General features: G+C 44.7%; 1 protein-coding gene across 2 annotated transcripts in view; it reads right to left on the reverse strand.

The window, feature by feature from the left end:
• The window catches only part of kek2 (kekkon 2), a 90965-nt gene that overhangs the window by 19743 nt on the left and 50816 nt on the right, over window positions 1-20406 (reverse strand). The window contains exons 1-2 of one of the 2 annotated variants that reach the window (XM_065496675.1): window positions 18853-19136; window positions 12425-12457 (exon numbers count right to left, since the gene is read on the reverse strand). The gene's annotated coding sequence lies outside the window, so the exon portion shown is untranslated. Of the gene's footprint in view, window positions 1-12424; window positions 12458-18852; window positions 19137-20406 lie in introns of those variants that run through there. The other variant, XM_065496674.1, reaches the window with a different exon arrangement.

Below are 20406 nucleotides of genomic sequence, written 5' to 3' on the forward strand. Positions count from 1 at the left end.
GATACCAGCTAGTTCGCACCCTTCCAGCATGTGTTAATGAATTTCACGGGACGAACGTCTGGCGTTTTAATAAAAAGACCCCAATGCTGGGCCAATAACTGGTTCTTCTCTGGGCTGGGCTTCCTCCAATGAGTGTCCGCGAGTCGGTCACTATCAATAAATAAGTCCCCATCGTGAAAGAGATAAACCGATGGAAAAAATATTTTAAATTTCGGTCACGACTGAGAAGAGAGTCTCTGATATAATGAAGGTCTGGTACAAGAAGTCAAATCGTGGCGCCAAGTAAAACACGATTCAGGCGGCAAATAAGCCGAGAAAAATTAGATTTTCGCCTCACGCCGCACGCACGGTTCGATTTTCACTAACAAGCTTTTACGGCGACTCGCAGCGGGGTTGTGCAGGCAGTTTGACGAATAAAACGAGCCTCGACCACGCACTCTTCCGCGCACCACACATCGCAAGAGCAGCAAGCCTTTTTTGCCGTCTCTTGCAAATTAATGCGCGCGAGAACTGACGGCAGAGTGTGCTCGGGATTAGTATTCCGAGCGGATATTCTCAAGACAGCCTTTAAGAGAAATTCTCCTGCTCTTCCCTTCGTCTTGTTGGCCTGGCAAGCCAGCCAGCCAGGCAGCCGACCCCCTGCCGCCCCCTCCATCCACTCAAATGCAAATTTACGCTCGGGAATAAAAACACATTCTGCAGAGCGCGAGCGAACGAGCGAGCGAGCGAGCAGACTTGATTATTCAAACAGCCATGCAGATACACTCACAAGTCGTCGCGGGAGGATATTATTAATTAAAAAAGTCGGTCGTGCATCTGCCGCTGTGAATAATTACTAGTTCGTGTTGATTTATAAACACACGGTCGCTCGGCCTCAAAAATGCCATAAATTCCGACTAATTGCCGCCGGCAATCAATTTCCAGCCTGCGAGGTCGATAACAGGCCAATAATCCGCGGCTGCCGTTATTGCACGCGATTTATTTGCATTAGAGGTGAGCTCACCAACTGATGACTCTCTGCACTCGGTCAGGCTAAATTGACTCGAGAGCGCAGCCAATGCCTCATTCAAATATCAGCGGAACCAACTAATAAACGACATTTATACTGAGTGTGCTCTCAATACTGTTTAGCTCGAGTTTTGCTTTTAAATTTCAATCCTTGTATTTTTCTTCGCGTGGTTTGTTGAATTTTTCTCTGGTCGAGTTAAAATAAATGATTTGCCATGAATAATGTTCATTAAGCTAATATAATGGGTTCTCTTTTAGAAATTCGCGTTCATTTTCCAATCCGTTGGACGCAGTTGAGCGGCGCTGGAATGGCGGCAATGAATGATTAAAGTGTCCCCGTTTATAACAAAGTAAAGTTTATATAGTGCGCGTCTTTTGGCGGTTTGCCTAGCTATCTTCCATTTTTCCTGCTCCTCTCGGGCAAATAAATCCATTGAATGAGGCACTATACACATCCGAGCAGCAGCATTTACAGAGCAAATTACAAGACAAATTCTGCCGAGGAAGAAACTTTCTCGGGGGCAAAATAGCCATTTAGTCTGGCCTCAGAGCGTGCAGACTCTCCTTATGAAGTGCACTTTGTAATGACTCGGTTCGCGGTAGTTCCAGGCGCAATTTACCGGCAACCACACTGCGCTGGCTGATGTACGTACTCGGCGGCGGGCGAGAGCATAAAAAGCCGCCGAGTCGGCCAGCATCTTGAGAGGCAAGATAACTTGTTGATTTATTCGGGCATAAAAAATTAGCCAACGCGCGCTGTAAACAGCAGGCAGGACAAGCAGCAGCAGCAGCAGCGAGCGAGCGAGAGAGGTACTTGTTCCTTTCTTGCGCGGCAGCCGCCACAAATCTTTGCCGCGCCGTGAAAAATAATAGATAGAGAGTGGGGTGGAGGAGCAAGAGGCTCTTTTATGGCCCTGGAGAGAGGGTAAAAAATCGTGTTCCTGCATCAGATATAAATCTTGGCGGTGCGCTCGCCACATCTCAAGATGACTGCTGCCCGAAAGGCTTGTGATAAATCGAGCATGGCGCGAGCGGCATAAATCGTTTGTTGGCCCACCCCGAATTGTCCATTTGCAGACGGACCGTAATTACTTTGATCATTGCCACTCTCATCCCGAGCACGACGAAAGATTCATTGCGATCGTTACCAGAGGCCAATCGCAAAAATAGTCGCTTTTTACGACACTAATTTCATTCAATGCAATGTCGTCTGCAAATTGTCAAACAAAAGTCTGACGAAAACAGTCCACCAGCTCGATTAGCTGCCGATAATGAAGGTTTAAAAATTGTTTTGATGCCTCAGTTTGCTGAGCTTCATGAAAATATTTTAAAAAACTGAGCAACCACAAAGTACAATAAGCAGGAAAACCACACAAAAAAAGCGTTGGAATCTAATTTTTGACAGTACCAAATTGATTCCTGAGAATTGGATTAGAAATTGTAGACCAATTACTCGGTCGATAATTCGACAAGACATGCTGTAAATCGGTGCAGACGTAAAAACCGTTCCTCTAGCGGTTTTTGCTCTGATCCTTGGCACAAGAACGCCGGCGACCAATCAGTGAAGGGAGCGGTTCTCAGATTGGCTGTCAGAGAACCACTCCCTTCTCTGATTGGTTGCCAGCGTTCTTGGGGCAAGGTATTCAAACCAAAAACCGCTGAACTAACGGATTTTTTTAAGTTTTCGTCGATTTGCTTCACTTCGTGTAACTTAACTCGACACTCAGAAATGATATTCCAGCGCTAATTGAATGAAATATTTAAAAATAATTATTATTTGGACATAAAGTTGCAGGCTTAAGGTTTGAATTATTGCCAATCGTTAAGTACAGCAAATAAATCCAAATTTTCCCTCTCGCATTTGGAACCTGTAAAACAATGTTTTGCACGTTGCTGTCGAGAGGGATTTCTCTCAGAAGCGAATTTATTCACCACAAAATTGCCATACATCCAGCAGCATGGAAGTCAATTTGAAGCTGAAAAACGTCCATACTTGGCACAAGAGCGCGCGCTTTTCGGCCGACGAGTGAGCATGCGGCGCAAAAACGGTCTCTCGCACCCTAATTAAAGCTGCTGCTTTTCCATTCATCTCGCGCGATAATCCTCGGCAGCGGCAAAATGTGCGTACGTCGACGAATTATTGCGGCTCTCTCTCTCTCTCAGCCTAAATGAATTTTCAGCCCGAACAGATTAATACGCTTGGCCGAGAGCGCCTTTCTTTCCGCGCGCCCGAATATGGAAGCTGCCAACCGGGTAACGGATCAAATTTTACTAGACCGGATTTGCGTTTGTTTGCGCTTGCACCAGGCGTTGCGTGAAATCTCTTCAAAGCAAACGGACGCATGCTTCAACGACACATTCCACAATTGAACACCGTAAATGGAATTCTCCAGTTTAAACAAGCAGCAAAATTCTCTCACTGCACCGCACCGTTTCCATTAAAACTGTTTGTTAGAAAACTATCATGACACGTCGAGTGTTAAAACTTTAAACTCAAAGCTAAATTTCATTCAAAATTCCTCTGACTACAAAAGAAGATGGGATATTTTAAGGTATAACTTAACATTCCAACAATGAAGAACATTTTGAGTTGTTAAATTGGTTAATTGAATCTATTGCTGTGAAAATTAACAACATTTATCTCTCCAGTGAGCAAATTAGGACCGAGAAACGGTTAAGTTTTAGATTTTGCCAAATCTCTCAACAAAATAGATGGTTTTTTCGCTTGATTTATCCTCTAGTGTTCGAAATTGGAGAAAAATTCCCTAAATTGTGAAATAAATCGTGATTTCCAATAAGAAAGCAGCACTCGTATGCAGTTTTCATCGCTTCTATTCGGCGTTTTAAAGTCTGGAGATGGAAGCAAGTACGTTGAGAAAATAATGCTCTCTATACCAACCGATCTGGGTTTTATTTTTAGGATAATCATGTGGAATTTGCGATTCAGGTCGTGAAAACGCGGCCGTGAGAGCCGCGGGGCAGAAAGGGTTTATGCTCGTTTTCGTCCCTGGTCGGAAATATTTCCATCGACGCGGCAAGCGGGCCGAAATTGAAACATTAAAATTTGCACACGCTTGCAGAGAGCGAGAGAGAGCGAAGGCGAGGGGAAAATTCCTGCTGCGGGCATTATTCCATTCTGATTTCGCTCTATGTTCATACGGCGGCGCGCGAATAAAATATCTTGGGGCCCTCCTTGGCCGCTGCCGCTGGCGAAATTTATGGCGGTGTGCACGGCTGAAAAAGCACGCGTTGCCCGCTTTGGCAGCCTGTAAATCACTCTTAATATCGCTGGCTGGCTGGCTGGCTCGCCAACGCCCCATAATATTATTACGCCGCGCGCGCCTAATGAATCTGCGCGCCGCCTGCACTTCATGTCGGATTTTCTTGTTTTTGTTTTTGCACTCGAATTTCATATCCTTCCTCCACCACCCTATGCGAATTGATCGGCTGTCGATCGCCAGGAAAACACTCGTTTGTCCTGATCCATTTGCTAATTGATAGTCATTCAACGTCACATGAGTTAGATTGATCGCTTTTATGTTTAGATCTGATGGGAATAACGCAAAATGGAGTGTTGGTTTCATTTGAGGCTCGGGATTAGCCGAAACCGGTGCTCCATTTGATTCTATATTATTATTATAATCCTTGCGAATTATTTTTAATTTCTTATCCTGGCATAACAAGCGATAAATTGGAAATTTCCTCTTCCATCTTAGGAATTTTTCCTGACTCTTGCAAGTTAATTGCAAACATTTCCTAGATTTAAATCATATTTACAGAAAAGCATTTTTGGTTGATTGGCCCTCTGAAGGAAATTTTTCAAAACTAAATTTTAGTAAAATTTATATTTTAAACAACAAAATATTAATTTTGTCTTTTTCATCCCGGCTTCCATTTTAGAGTCTGTTCTTGAGAGATGATCTCAATAACTGCGCATTCCGCTATCATGTTGTTTGAACAGGACGCCGCTTGACTGCTGTTATGAAGTTTTGAATAAAAATGCATAGCATAAGCCGAAAAGACTTGGAAACGAGGAGCAGTGAATTAAGCCTTCAAAGCTGCGCGCCGTCAAGTCGGCATTTTCAATTTAGCCTGTGGGAGCAGCGAGAGTGCAGCGCATCAATTTTACGAGCCCGGCGTCAGCCACTTCATACTCGCAGGCTGTTACTTTTTATGGAGTTATTGATAAAAAAAAAGAGGCGCACACACGTTTGTTCGGCCAGGGAGGAGGCGAGCGCGAGGTGCATGTAATAAAAATTTGATAACGTGTGCTCTTCGGGGGCGGAGGTCTCTCCGGAGAGGCTGCACCTCCGACGTGCATTTTGATAGTCCTGCCGACGCCGACTGACTGACACGTGCCGTCGCCGGTGAATGATATCGGCGGAAGGCAAACGTGCACTCAATCATCAACGAGCAGCCCTCGGAAGCGCGCGTTCGGTGTGAAAAGTTTGCAGGAAAAAGATGCCGTTGTCTGATAACGACATCCGACAGGCGAAAGCACGTTCCAGCCACAAAACCTACTTGCTATACTACTTCTCGAGGGTTCACCTAGCTAGTCTGCTGCTACGATTGGCAAATCCAATAAGCGTCGTGTTTAAGGAGCTAAATTCCCGCCCAATCGAGTGCGTGGCGAAAAACTTTTCCGAACATTTGTATCGGAGATCCACTTGAGTGCAGGCAACTTTTCAAGAGTGCCGTTCGAGATAAAAGTACGACTAAAAATTCATCAAGAGCAAAATGTTTACTCCATATACCGTACTTTATTCAAACTGTGTTTATTTGTTCTTGTACTTTGGCCGTTTTTGCCGAGTTTCGAACAACACGTTCCAGCGCCGAGAAAAATGGAAGCTTACGCGCGAGACGAGACGGGACGAGAGAGCTTAGGCAAGTTTAATTCCCAAGCACATTTTGCCACCAAGTTAAATCCGGCCGAGTGGAAAGGAGAGTCGCAAATAAAATGCAAGTATTCATATCCGCCGAGGCATTTGCTAAATAAAAGTACGGATTTCGCGCGTTGCATTAAAATAAAACGGCCGCACCTGCTGCTGATAAAACGAGTCTCGGCTGCTTCCCAAGACAAAGAGAGACTCGCCGCGTTTCCAGATGCCGCGTTGGTGCAATGAAAATTTAAAATGCAATCGACGAGTGCTACTTTTTATGATCGCAGAAAAGTAGGGAGAAAAGGGAACAGAGCGAGAGCTGCGGAAATAAAACAAACCCAGTCGCCAAGCAGACGGCAGCACATTTTTCTCCCTTTCCTTTCTTTCTGGTTCGAAGAAAAAGTTGACTGTAGGAAAAGGAAGTAGTCGCTAGGGTTGCCAAACAATCTTTTACTGCTGGATGTGCTATTGAGAGCGATTAACAAGGAAAAAATATTATTCATTGCTGTAATTCAAAGGGTTTGGATTTTTTGTCAGCAATTCCGTTTATGAACATTGTCAAGGGAATGGGTTGTATTTGTGCATTTCGAAGATCTATTACAGTGGCTGCCAAATGTCAGAGCAGGCAAATAGTGGATAATTATGTGACTCGAAATTCTCAAATAGCTCAACGGGCTGGTAGGAGGCGCCAATAATTGCTGGTTTTCGCACCTTTCCCGTGACTTCAGGGACAAAATGTCAGGCCTTTCAGTAAAAGATCTTAATGCGGAGAGGCTAAAAAGATAACCACATTGGGCCCATGTTCCTTTGCGGCCTCATGAGCCGATGTTAAAGAATGATGAATTGATTCTGTCTCTGTTACTAGCTTAGTTGCCTTTCATTGTAAATCTTATTAGCGTAATTAATGTAAAGCCTCGTTGAAAACCTTGATCTCATTAATTTGAACAGTTTAAAAGTTCATCGCTTTCAGAACAAAAAACCAAACTCGGTGGACTAATTGTAAGCAACGTTTAATTCATCAGAACGAGAAACTTTGTTAGCCATGGAGCTCATTGCAATTACTTGCGGAATTAAAGAATGAAACAAACAATAGTTCCCTGTTACAACCGACCGAGGGGGCGTGCTGGCAACCCTGAGAATGGGGTCGGGAAGGGAAGCAGCCGGCTGGGCAGCCTTGCGAGATGAAATTCCGCACGCCATTATATTTTATTCGGCCCATCTCTTTTTATACATTGCCGAGCAGCAGCAGCAACAGCGAGTTGGAATTATTTGCTGACGCACCGTTCGTCACTCTCCTTTGTGCTGCGTGCGTGGGAAATGAAAAAAAGTGTTTCTTCGGATATATAAATATATGTATATACTTACACGGAGGGAATAAGAAACACACCTGCCCCCGAAAATAGCCTTTGTTGCCGCTGCAACATCTTCCTCTCGGGTTTATAAGTGTATACAAGTTCGTCTCGTTATAAAATTCACTTTTGCGTGGAGCCTGCCGGAGAGGAGACCCTCTCAAATTAGACGAAGAGTGGCTGCGGTGAGAGAGTGAGGGCACCCCTTCGCCGCATAACTTCCAAACTCGCAGTAAAAGAGGGTCCACGCATAGAGCTTGAGCTAACTATCTTCTTAACGGACATTAAGTTTAGCGAATGTAAATGTCTGGCTCATTTCTAAATAGAAGCATCACTGGAATGGACGGATTTAGTCTTTCCAGGAAAGAAAAATGGTTTGCTTTGAGCAAACATCGGTAATGGCGCGGTTAGAACGCACATTTCCTGCAGCTATTTGTAGCCGAATTGCACAATGAAGCGCGTAACACGGTTTCAACTTCCATCGACGGATTTTTTCACCTGCACTAACGGCAGAGAATACAATGAACGTCAAAATTTGCTGAGCAAATATTGAAAATCTGGCTGAAAATAAACGTAGATCGTGATAGCGAGCTGGATATTGATAGGGATCCGTCAGCGTTGAATAAATACCCTTCATCCGTCCATCCGGCGGTGGGCTGAACAAAAAGTGTTCCTGGGATAACTGATAGCTGCTCATATTTCTCCACGTGCGCGCGCCAGGCAGGCATATTCATCAAAAAGGTAGATCATGTTACTCTCCTGCCTACGTAGCCACATTTATCGGAATCGCCAGGCACGCTTCGGGGCCTTTGCACCCGGATTTATTCCAACTCTTGAACTCCAGCTCAAGTGGATATATTTTGACAGCGATCGCTACATATACGTCTGACAATTTTAATCCCAATCCACCAGGACGAAAATCCCTGAGGAAATATGGTGCTGTAAAAAATTTAGAAGCAAACAGCCCAAAACTTATCCCAGTTTTTAAGAGGTGAGACCATTTAGAAATGATTCGGAGCCCAGAGAAGGGCTCTCATTGACTCACGGATTGCGCACACAGTCGAGAAAATGGTTTTAAAAGCGCACTCACGACTTTTCCATAGCTGTGTGAATTATTCAAATGTGCGAGAATCGGGCGCGCTGCACTCTCTCAAATGAGAATGGAATTTCGGCACGAGTCAGCATACTGTCCGCCGCGATTCAAATTTTGGGCACGAAACGCGACGAGCAGCTCCACTTTTCACCCACGCTATCGCTCTCGCCGACGACGACACTCGCGGCCATTTCTGCGTCCGCGAGTGCATTATTATGATAATACGGGCCGAGAGAGAGAGAAAGCCGGCTTGGCGGGTGTATTTTATTATTAAGACCGTTTCGTTTAACGATTACTGCTCTCCATACCGAATTAACTTTAATTCAAAGTTATGCCGAGTGGCTCAAGTTAGTACACGCGCGCGCGCTCGCTTGCTCGCGAGCTTAACTGTTATGGCCACTCTAACTCGGGCTGGTAATTAAATTTACACCATGCAGCCGGGGCTTCCATCTTAAATCACACCCGCTTTGGTGCAGATTAAGCCCTGAATGATGCCCACTTTTAATTCGCTCTCTTTCCTTTGCTCATTAGCTTTCGCGAGGGTCTGAAAAACAAAACAACGCGTGGATAGTTCCGAGGCCCGAAGCGGAAAGCAGGAATTCAATTTCCTATGCAATTTCCGATCCATTCGCCTTGAGAAATGTATGTATATGCTTGGCTATAAAATATACTATCGATTAAGCGAAGAAACAGCTCGTATGTTTGCGGTCTCAAAACACTGAACTTAATCTTCTATTAGTTATAATTTAGTCCCGCGCACGCTCTTTTGTGCTAGGCTGTTGCACATTAACTGCGCTTCACCGATTTTTCCTGTCGAATGCCTCGGATAATTGTCTGCACAAAGCGCAGCCGGCGAAATCATCAGGATATATGTCATCGACGCCATTAAAGGTCGTAGCCAAGCAACAGTTAAACCTATTTCAAAAGAAGCACGTCACATTTGATAATCCGCACGTGCCGAAAATCGACAAATATTAACTTTAGTGAAAACGGATTGCTTACGTTAGTGAACTTTCAAGCGGTGACAGGAAAAGGCCGTTGAAACAAATTAAAAAGCAGAGGTCGAGTTGGTCTGCGCCCAGAGGAAACAGACATTTACATAGTGCACGCAGCAAAAAGCGGCGTCGATAAATAGTCGGGAGAGGAAACGTTTTCTCACAGCCGGGTCTGCACAATCAATTTCAATTAGGCAGTTCTTTTGTTTGTTGCCAGACGCTTGCAAAAGCGCGCGTTTATTTAAGCAGCAGCAGCCACTATCTTTTCGCAATCGCGCACCCTTTTTTGCGCCTTGAAGCTCGTTCTCGGCGTGCGTGCGTGTTTTGCCAGCAGTTCCACTCTCGCTCTTTCGCACTCGAACATACATTATGGAGCGGCTCTGTTTGCATTGCTTGCTGTTCGGCCGACCGTTTTGTTTCTGCATCTAATTACTGATCTCGGACGCAGCCTTTTTGCCTCTGACTTGCACTCTTTTTGCCAGGCCCTTTCGCGTGGCCACTGACCAGCTGTGCTTTGTTTTTCCCATGGCTGAATTCTGACGGATGAAAACCCAAAATTTTGGCTAATTTTATGTGCATAATGCTTCAAGTTTTTTTTACAGCAAATATTTCCTCAGAACATTTTCGAAATGTGCTCAGCCTATGTTTCAATGTATGAGACGTATTGATTTTGCAGAATTTCTTTCGAAGCAGAACAAAATTAAGCCTGCGCTGCATAACTTGCTCGGGGTAAATTGGCTGCGCCGTCTAAGCACGACTGAATGCGCTGCAAACCAAACGCAGCGTTTCGTTTCATCTCCAATATCATACAGGTGCAAAGCGAAATTGCAATTCTGCCCCGCTCTTCCGTCGCTGCGGTTGCAGTTGAAAATGTGCCAAACAAGCGCACACATACGGCGTGTGCAACGCAGCGGAGAACAGTTCATTTGAGCCACTACTGTGTTTGCCGGCAGCTACTCGTTGCTTGTGCTAACACTGGAGGAAAAGCCGCAAACGCGACTCTCATTCGAACCGCACAAGATAAAATCGAGCCAAATTGTAATATTGCGAGAGTGCGTTTGTGCGTGCGGGGCTAGATGAGCCCTTATCAGCGAGATACAAACCGTTGCCGAACAGAGTCTGCCAGAATGTTTAGCGTAATGAGTTGTACGCTGTGCCGCGGAGGAGGAGGCGAAGGGAAACAACGCTCTGTGTGCTTGTAATGACTTTCTCGGAGCGATCGACGCCGAGTCGGTTTTGTAATGATAGTTTGTTTTCAATTTGGCTCGCCGCCGCAAAATCAGCGAACGCCGCTTCTGTCGTAAAAATGTCTCGCGCGCTGGGATTTAGTGCTTTTGAACGCGCAGTGTGCGTGGGACGTGATTATATCAGCACAAGAGTTGATTGAGTGGCTCTTCTCTTCAGTCAGCACGACTGAATCAGCACAAACATGCAGATTTAGTGCTTATGAAGAGTACTTCATCCCGGATGTCGCGGTAATTCCCATTTTTCCGTTTTGCCGGCCCGCGAGATGGAAAAGGATTTATTACTGCATGCAAACAACACTTCAGCCCCTGCGATGGGTAACAAAATAAAAATAAATCAATAAAAACAGGTTCTAAAAATTACCGGTCTTGTGTATCATTTTATGTCTGTGGGTTGAATTTCGGCAGATTTGGGCTTAGATTTGACTCTCTTGCATTGCAATGAGGAGCCAATCCGGATTTGTAAGGATTGCGAGAGCTTTCCGACTCGATACTTGCTGCTTTGAACCTTTCCAGAATGCGCGAATGAATTTATCGCGTTTCAATGAAAGGTCAGGAACATGAGCTAGTCTTTCCTGATCTTTCGACGATTTCAAGCCCCGCGTTAATTGACACCTGTTTTCCCAGATCTTTTTACTTGTTTCTCAGGCAGAGTAATAGCTTGTGACCGATAGTTACAGATTTTCAGCGTCCTTGGGCCCTTTCAAGGTGAGCCATGTTCACAAATGAAGGAAAATTACTTGGCTCGAGTGTCGGAAATAAGAAAATATATAGAAATGAAGGCGTCAAGTGGGAGGGACCGCTGGCTGCTCCTGTGCGGTGGTGTGAATTATGGAGGTCAACTGCGGGCTGATCGCGAGCAAACTGCGCTTATGCTCTCTGAGCGGCTCTCTCTCCTCTCGGCTTTCTTTATTCGCGCTTTAAGATTGAGTTCAAAGCCGGTGCTGCACACTAGTGTGCAACAACACATTCTCGGGCATTCTTATCTCGGTGTACAATTTATTACGGAGCCGGGCGGAATGCAGGAAAGGATACAGGCGTGTCATAAATCGCGCTATCTCGCAGTGTACATCTATGCAAAGCGCTGCGCAGAGCTTCGGAGAACGCCAGCAGCCGCCGTTCCATTTTTTCTTTCTCTCCGCTTCTAGTTCTTGATGCACTATCCCTGCCTGCTGGCTTGCATACTTTATTACGCGAGGCTAAGGTGCAATTTATCAGACGGCGTGTGTGTTTATTGGCCTCGTGTGCATTTCCTCACCGTCCTTTGCGCTGCTGGATAATATTAATGCCGTGTTGTGACGCTTGGCGCGCTTTTTGCCGGGTAAGATTGATGGCGGCATGCTAATTTGCCCGATATGAAATGTGTTGCTCTGCAAGGGGCACCACCTTCTCGGCTGAGTTTGACATAATGGCTCTTTAATTTCCCCTGAAAGCGGATTTCGTGAATCGAAATTTCAAAAAAGACATTCGCCCTTTCGAGAGGAAGCAAAGAAAATTAGTTTTTTCTCTCTCCGTGTTTTCGCCGAGTTGAAACGAACTTAACAAAAAAAACTAATTAAGATTCCTCAATTCGAGGAAAAAAGAGTGAATGGTTGGGTTTGCAACAGAGTGTTTCGCGGCGGAAGTTTATTATTTCGTGTTTACTTTCTTCATCTCCGTTGGGCCTTTGTAGAGAATCCTGGTGCGTAATTTTCACCCGATGTGCGGCCTCTTTCTTTTTCTCAGCTTAATTAAAATTTTCAATTAGCGCGTACAGAAAAGAAAACAAGCCTGGAATACGGCATACAACGTCGATTTCGCATTCAAAGAATGCCTTCGCCCTGGGAAAAAGAATTTGTGTTTGATAGATGCTTACCGACAGTCAGTGCTCACTGCTCGCCAGTCAGATCTGAAATCACATAATAGATATCTTTTTATTGAAATGCTATGGAGGAAACAAACGGTGTCGTCTGCAAACTTCTGGGCAACTTTTAATTAGTGCCACGCTGGCTGGGGGAGACAGATGGGGCCAATTGACAATAATGAAATGTGACCACGCGCACGACCATGTTTTGGCCCATTAGTCAGGCGAACATTCGAAGCTGGAACGATGGGACGAGGGACTTAATTAAAAAATAAAAGCGTCTCTAATTAATTCCGCATCCTTGCCTCCACTCTCCCTTAGCAGCTTGAGACGGCGGGAGAAAGGAGTGTGGGTGGGCGCTGGATTAATTATTAACCGACCGGCTGAGCGCTCCTCTTTCACTCCTGACTGATGAAAAATAGAAGCGGCAATAATGGGCTTTTCGAGTTCTCTTACTCTCTTTGTCGATCCTCGAGAATGAAGCTGCCTAATTAAGTAATTTCATCTCTCCATCCACGTCACATTCAATTTTTCTCTCTGCATAATAATATTCTCGAAATTTGCGTATTATTTGCATTCGTGCAACTTCTGGAGAGGAATTGTCAGATGGCAGCACATTTCTTGGTGCAGGACTCAAGGTTGTGTGCGACAAACTTTAAAAGCGATAAAAATTCAGTGTCCATAGCGTTTGGAATACGGTGCATGTCGGTCAATGGCTGCGTTCTCTTGTTGTCTAGCTCTTTTTGCGCAACGCCGAGAAAAGTGCTGACCTAGTTGCGCGTTAGGAGACTTGATCACTCGAGCGTACACGAAAAGAATGCTTTTCTGATGTGCTCAGCAGTACAAACTACTTTCCACCTCGCTGTGGATGCACCCTCTGCAACCAAGTGTGTGCTTTCTTCGTGCATCTCTCTTACAGACTCTTTTCCGACATTAAGATAGCAAAGCGCACGAGCAAATGTACGCACGAGTTGAAGCATCCTCTAAAACGAAACGTTGGGAATGAAATCAAATCAATCTTTTGTAATAAGTAATTGAATCGAAACCTACGTGCTCCAGTTTTTCAAGTTGGGAGAGAAGAAAGTGGTCTTCTTGAGCGAAATTGCCGCCGATACAAAAGCTGATGAAATTGGCCCGGGAATTGGCAGGGCACGGCCCCTAAATAACATCATTAAACGGGGCCAAACTGCGTGCACGAGATGCGAAATTCGCTGCGGACCGTAAATGCAGGCGCGCGTGGAAAAGGCACCGTTAACCGACTGCATTATGCCGCTCTCGCTCATATTGGTTTCATATTTCCCAGGATCACGCGCATAAAATTGATGCTGCAGCCTCATTCCGCTCTCGGTCCATTAAATATTTATTGGACGACGCCGCCACGGTGCTAAAACTGGGCTCACAAGAAATAGTTTCATTTCACCACCTCACAAAATGCGCACTCTGCGAAATAAACCGAATTTGGTATCTCTTCATTAATTCTGCTCGTACCCTTTGAGCAAATTTCACCGGAGTCTGCACCTTGGAAGAAATGAAACGGTCGTGTTGGCATTGAGGAGCTCTCTCTTTCTGCGGCACGTTTGCCAGGCAATCATCTTGAAATATTGCGGTGAAAGGAGGCATGCGAGGAGCGGATTTTTCGACAGCAGCCTTCAACTGCTCGTTTTGTCGGCGCCGGATTTCTCAGAGCACTCGTGCACACAAGTAGGGCCCGCGCGCGCGTTGTTCGGTACGCATTGGCTGCTGAGAACCCTTTTCTCAAGTACGCGACTTATGCCCGTTTCTTTTGACCGGCGCTCGATCCGGCTCAATTAGAGAGGCAGCTTGCTTTCCAAGTACCAAAGAAACCGCCATCAATCACGATGCAAGTATAAGACGCAGTGGAAATCGCTAAGAGCGCCGTTGCCGATGGTAAATAATTACTCGAGCCTGCAGCCAACTTCCTTCTGCCCAGTGTTTTAAAAGAATTCAGTCCATTTCTTTGGGCGCTTTTATTCAATCATGTCAAAAGGAAAACATGCTTGGCAGAAGAAAATCCATTCCGAGTTTAAAAATGTTCTCACAGGCTGGAAGAAAACTCATTGAAATACCGAGAAGGACAATCTTTTATAAATTGAAGAATTAATCTCATTGAGTGTTTTTTTCGCATTTGAACTTAGAGAAGATGTTAAATTGTATCACAACAACAAAAATTGAATTGTTGGATGCAATAAGCAGTTGATCGTAAATAGCAATAGTAAAAAATGACCTTGCTAGATTAAAAAAATTTACTGCGGTTGACCACATTTTCTTGGCAGATTTCGATTCCTCTCGTCGAGATCTATTCATCAGCGTATGAAACCTTTTAGGCAAACTCTTCGTTTGTAAAGACAAAATAACCATGTTTATTATTTTTTGCTAAATTGCTGCTGATGTAGCAGCTGAGCGAGAACCAGCCGATAATTCATTCTGAATTGGCTGGACTTGTATAAATTTTCCAAATAAATATAATTTCAAAATATAAATAAATAAATAAAATTAGATTTTAAGTAAGGAGAGACATGCATAGTTTGCAGACACTTTTCTAAAAAAAAAAATCCCAGTGCTACTAATTGTAAGGTAAATTTTGGCTTCAACTGAACTAAAGGATCAGTTCATGCATTTGCAACAAGGATTTTGCAGTATAAATCCTCTTTAAGTCTTTCGGAAGCAATGAATACCCAAATGGCTTTCTTACAGGCCTTCTTGCGAAATTTAATCCCAGAAGCCGATTGAGTTGCAATGGATTAGCTGTCTTGCCATCGTTTGCAAACTGAGGGTGAAAAGAAATGGAGCTGTGCAGCAATTACTGCCGCAAAGTAATTGCAGAAATCGAGTCGGTTCAATTTGGCCGGGCTCCAAGCAACACACAATCGTCGCTGTCTGGCTCTGGCACCTATCTTGGCGACACGATTTGCTCTTGCTCGAAATGCTTTTAATTGCGACATCAGCATTGCTAACTAGGATTGTCCATTTCATTTCACACACCGAACGGGATTACTTCGAGTTGGATTTCAATCTGAGCGGGAGGAAAGCTTTGAGTTTTGGCAACAAGGAAAGGTTCTTTGATTTTCCCAAATATATTTTATTTTTAGTCAGCATTAAATTTAACCAAGCTCACAAGGGTGGAGGGAGAGAGAAACAGCACCGAAAATACACTATTATTTACTCACGGCAGCGTGTTATTCAGCAAAATTTAGGTTGGAAAATATTCGGCAAGGCGATTCACGCAGAGAGGCAAACACGGAGGCGCGTGGTCAGCACAAAGGCCGGTCAAGTATTCAAAACAAATTCAGCTGCACGGCAAACGAGGCAGTCAGCAGCTCGGCGTGCGTATTGATTGCGTTTCAAGTCCGTGTGTTTATTTTGGCCGGCACAGAGAGAGTGGATAGGAGGTGCAGTGCACAGGAGACACAAGCAGCGAGAGCAGCCTCTGGTCCCGGGAGGCAGGCTCTTTATTCTTAGCACGAATGACGGCGTGATGAGACCCGCGGATGTGCTTCCATTTGCCTTTTCCCTTTTGCTCTCCCTCCTTGACCGTGCATTATACATACGCACAAAGCAAGTTACGAGACCTGCTCGCCGGACAAATTCCCAATCCCAATTTCGCCGGCTATTCTTCACCAATGCCGTGCTCGGGCCACGCCAGGGCGAGAATAACGAATGATACTTTCCTCTCTCTCTCTCTGATCAAAGCCTCCCGCCGGACTTGCACTGCACAACTGCGATATTCCTTTTCCGACCGCGTGTTGAGTTATTGTGGAAAAGTCAGTCAGTCGCAATTTGCCGCCCATTGTGCACGCTGCGCGCCGCTTTTTGCAGTGCAATGCTATTCATCTGGTGCGCTGTACCGCAAACAAAACCGTCGGCGTTCCGTCAGCCTTGATGAGATATTGTCTTAATTTGCGCAGAGTACTCCATGCTGATGCCCGCAACACCCGACTCCACACAAACCGCATCATAGCCATACAGAACAGAGCGCTTTCAGGGAACAGCCTCACCAAAGCTTTATGAAAAATTAATTACGACCAAAATAATGCTAAAATCATACAATCGGAGCACTTTACACAAAGAGTTTGACCTTTGGTATTAAACATTCAAATTTACAACTGGAATCGTCTGATTCAGGATGTAGATGGCAGAAAATCAAAGATTTATCATGCTATTTTCCGGCGAATTTCGAAAAGATTAATGATTAATCTTTTACATTGATTTTTGAGAAAAGTCAATGCTCCCCGTTCCCCTTCCATTTTGATTTGATTTAAACTCAACTATTAATATTACCTTTAGTCAACGACCCTTCGAAGCTCCCTTTTCTTAATCCACAAATTTGAAGTTTTAATGGAATTTTCCCCACACCAAATTGAAAGTTGCTGAGGGAGACTAGAGGCAGTGCAAAATTTCACCATCAAAATGATTAACTCTGTCGGGAATTTGATCGGGATGGAGGGCCGAAATTAATTGACGACGCTGCCTCTGCTGCTGCGGAGAATTTCGTTTTATTTTTGAGCGAAGCAGGGGCGCGCGCTAACTTGGTTTCCTGCGTGCGGTCGCGAGCGAAAATAAAAAATAAAAAAAGCTCCATGCTTATTGATCGGCGGGCTGCTGCTTTATCAATGGGGCGGTGGTGGGAGGCGCGTAATTAAGTCGCTCTAGCTCTCGAAGCAATATTGGGCTTGGGGGTTGCGCTCATCATCATTTCATTAAAGCGGCCAATAACTTAATAATCCAAGGCCTGCCGGATTAGAAGCGGCCGGGTGAGCACACGCAAGCGTAATGCACTGCTGCTCGCCCGTCATTTCCATATTTCCCGCTGCATAGGCGATATGACCTGCTCCAGGGATTAGAACACGAGACTTACAACATTAAGAAGATCCAGCCCTCACTGTGGCAAGCAAGACTATTTAAACTTTGTAATCTCGCATTGCATGACGCCCGGCAACTTTGATGCTTTTCCCAATGAGGTCACAACAATTTTTCAGAAAGAAGTTTCAAATGATTTCCTGCCACGGCTATTCTACCTAACTCTCTTCTCGCATTAATGTATATGACAGTCTACCTAGCTCAAAAATAACGATTTCAACCAGCCCGAGCTCACATTTTATCGATTGGAAGATATTTTTTCCACAGCCGTAATTGCCAATTACCTTCTAGATGAAACAGATATGAAAAAGTCTGCCTAAAACCCATGCACTTTTTTACGGTGATGAGTTATTTCTGGTAGATAATATTATTTTTTGCAATACTCCGAACAATAAATAATGGAAGCTGTGTACTTAAACAATTGTTACGCACTACTCTGCATATATCACATTTGAATCAACATGCAATGGTATAAATTATTCAGTAGAAAGTTGCGGGAAAAGAGAGCACATTTTCCCGACGGCGTTGCAACGGGGTGCCACTCGGCACGAGCATTTGCATATTAATTACAGCAACTACGAGAGGGGGAGAGTGTATTAAATCGTGATGTGACTCCGTTTCGTCGGAATCGACTCTCAGGATCAAAGGCGCGCTTTCAATAATTTGTTGAGCGTTATGTGAGGGCTGAGTTTGAGTCGGAATGGCAATAGCGCTAGACTACCTGAGAGTCAGACACGATTATGGCCCAAAGTGGTGCCGCTGCCATTCGAAAACAATTCGTAGCGCGTTTCTGCGCTGTTGTTTACTCCATTGTTCGCGCTCAACGAATGTTCATAATGCGGCAAGTTGTATAATTCGGTGCGCCGGGCAAACGTGTTCAGTCTATACCATTTCCAGCACTGCCCGGACCAATGCGGTTTTTGTGTAATTTGTATAGGAGAGCAAGAAAGACAACTCTGCCAGAAAGTTTGTACAGCTCAAACAAAATTTGATAAGATAAATGTGGCATGAATTTAGTATTTTCATGAATGAACATTGCGAACGATCTCCTTATTTCTATTTTTAACTTTGTATGCGTTTGAGGATGCCATAGGTATACACGGAGAGGCATCAATTTTTCATGCCTTTAAGGAGCTCTCTACGCAAAAAGCTTTTGAGACGCCGGAGAGAGAGTGTGTTAAGCCACCCGGCGGTGTACAAGAATCGATTAGCCCTTTTTATTCACCTGTTCCCGGCACGAACGACACTTCTTGCTAAGCCACACTGCTCACGAGGAAATCTCGACTTTTAAAGAAAAATGAATTCCATCATCCAAAGTGCTAAGTATAGAATTCACTTTTTAGAGATCAATTTCTACGTTTTTTTGTTTGCATTCCAAGAGATTGAATGAATTATTGCTCTACCTCTCCCGCGCAATTTGCCTTTTCAACGAATCGCGATTCAATTATTGCGAGTTGCGATGCTCTCAAAGGAGAAAACAAAGCCTTTTTTGATAAAAAAGTATAACAAGGCAAAATAATCGGCAGAACAAAAGAGGGCTTTTTGCGAAAAGTTGGCTTTACCTTTTGGTTTGTTGTTGCAAGGGTGGCAGCGCGGTGGCAAAAGACGACAATAGGTTTAGTGACAGTGGCGACGGAGAGCTAATGACGATGTCATAGCGTGACAAATTCTCCCCGCGGGCAAAATGATCTTCTCCCCAGTCGTATCTAGAGGCGGCGTACGAAATAAATAATCGGCCCTGGGCGGCTGTTCGCCCTCGCGATCCATCATCCCCTGGCGACAAACACAAAAACACGAAACACGCCGCTCTACAACTTGTTTGACGCACATAACCGCAGACGAGACGATCCCTTAATGAATGTTACTCCGGGGTGATTTACGAGCACAGCTGTTTTCTTTTTCGCTCGTTCAAACCAGAATCGACCTGATTCACCTTAGGAATTCCATGCGCACGCGAAATGAAGAGATTCCCCTCTTGCTCTCCAGCGTCCGGCATTCTTGAGCGCATTTTCTAAATGATGGTCCCTCTGTAGAGGCAGTGTGTGTGTTGTGTGTGTGTTTGCTCAAACCTATTGCTCGCAATCTTTGCCTCTTTTTCGGCCCTCCCTTTCAACGAGCCCCAGGCGCGGTGAATGGTGACCGTTGAGTGGCAGAATAGAGAAGGAAGGCAAACTTGGCGGGTATCAAAATAACGCACCAGTCTATTAAATCTGTTCAAAAAGCAACCTACGAGACTCCAGACTTTCACTCTAATTCTACCAGAGTGTTTGATGATGCACCAAAGGCTGAAAAGTTTCAAATATCGGAACATGGACATTTTTTGTGTGTTCACTCGGCATTTATCCCCCACACACAATAGCAGTGTTAAGCAGGACAATTTACAAGGGTGCAAAATAATTAATGTTGGCTACACGAGTTTTTGCGCGCCGTTGCACTAATCTTCTTAGCTGACACACATCTGAATTAAAGCGGACGCTGCAAGTGCTGTAAATTAGCTGTTGTGCTTGCTCACCGGCCTCGCTGGACCCGCAGCCGCAAGTTGACAACAAAAGACAGGCTCATGCATCAGCCAACTCCGGCCTTTCCTTAACAACGCGCCCAGCACCGAATTTCCAGCATTTCCTCTTGCTGAATTTAACTCGTTTAACTTTAATTATATCTTTGCACGAGAACCTGGCTTCCATTGATATTTTCAGAGCACAGTAATGTTCCGATAAAAGCGAAGAAATCGTATTAAAGTAACACTGGAATTTCATTTGTTATATTTCCAATCGATTCCTGAAGGTTGAAACGAAACTTAAACGGTTTTTGTTTGAGTTTGAACCTACCATAAAATGTCTCGAGACAATTCATAAAAGGGAGCGGTTTTCCGATCGCGCTGGCTGCCACTGTGTCGCTGCCGTCGTTAAATAAAAAAGTCAATGGGAGAACTGATTCCTTCTCTGATTGGTCTATCTGGCACTTTTTGCTAAATTCAAACCAAAAACCGCCAAAGTCGCGGTTTTTACGTTTCTACCGATTTTGAGACATCGTGTCGAACTGTCGACCAAGGAATTCGGCTGCCAAACCGAATTTGACCCCCAGTAATCGATTAGCTCTGACAAAAATGAAATTCA

The sequence above is a fragment of the Cloeon dipterum genome, chromosome 1 (assembly GCF_949628265.1).
Source record: "Cloeon dipterum chromosome 1, ieCloDipt1.1, whole genome shotgun sequence".
Classification (NCBI taxonomy): domain Eukaryota; kingdom Metazoa; phylum Arthropoda; class Insecta; order Ephemeroptera; family Baetidae; genus Cloeon; species Cloeon dipterum.